The sequence below is a fragment of the Osmerus eperlanus genome, chromosome 2, assembly GCF_963692335.1.
Source record: "Osmerus eperlanus chromosome 2, fOsmEpe2.1, whole genome shotgun sequence".
In the NCBI taxonomy this organism is placed as follows: Eukaryota; Metazoa; Chordata; class Actinopteri; order Osmeriformes; family Osmeridae; genus Osmerus; species Osmerus eperlanus.
This window is the reverse complement of record NC_085019.1, coordinates 22,338,227-22,338,840: the sequence shown is the minus strand read 5'-3', so window position 1 is coordinate 22,338,840 and position 614 is coordinate 22,338,227.

The following is a 614-nucleotide window of genomic DNA, read 5'->3' as shown; positions in this document are numbered from 1 at the left end:
CTCTCTCTCTTTCTCACTCTTGTTCTCTCTTTCTATCTCTCTTTCTCACTCTCTTTAGCTCTTTCTTTCTCTCTCCCTCTCACTATTTCTCTTTTTCACTCTGTCTTTCACTCTGTCTCTCTCTCTCTCTCTCACTCTCTCTCTCTCTCTTTCTCTCTCCTCTTTTATCGGACTCCTACATTCTGTCAGGCTTAGTGGCAGGCAGAGCAGGTTCCCTCTCTGGGTCGAGTCTCTGCCCCCGGGGCCAATCAGCCTCTCCAAGCCAAGTGGATGCAACCAATCGGGGCTGGCCAAAGCCATGTCTTTGATCTGCGATAGGTTGTCATCCAAGAGCCCCTCATAGTAACCATGGAGTTTTAAATGGCACTGTGACCATGGTGACTGGCTGGGTCATCGGAGAGGTTTTAGGCTGGTATTAGCCCCTGGCTGGGCCTTGGAATGGCCCACTAGGGATTCCTAGTGTGTGTGTGTGTGTTTTGGCCCGTGTGTGGGCATGCTGTGTGTTCAGCAGCTGAGCAGCTTGGTGGTAAACAGTCCGTCCGGTGGGTGTGTGAGTGTGTGTGTGTGTGTGTGTGTGTGCGCTTCCCCAGGTGTTTATGTGTCGGCCGCTCTGC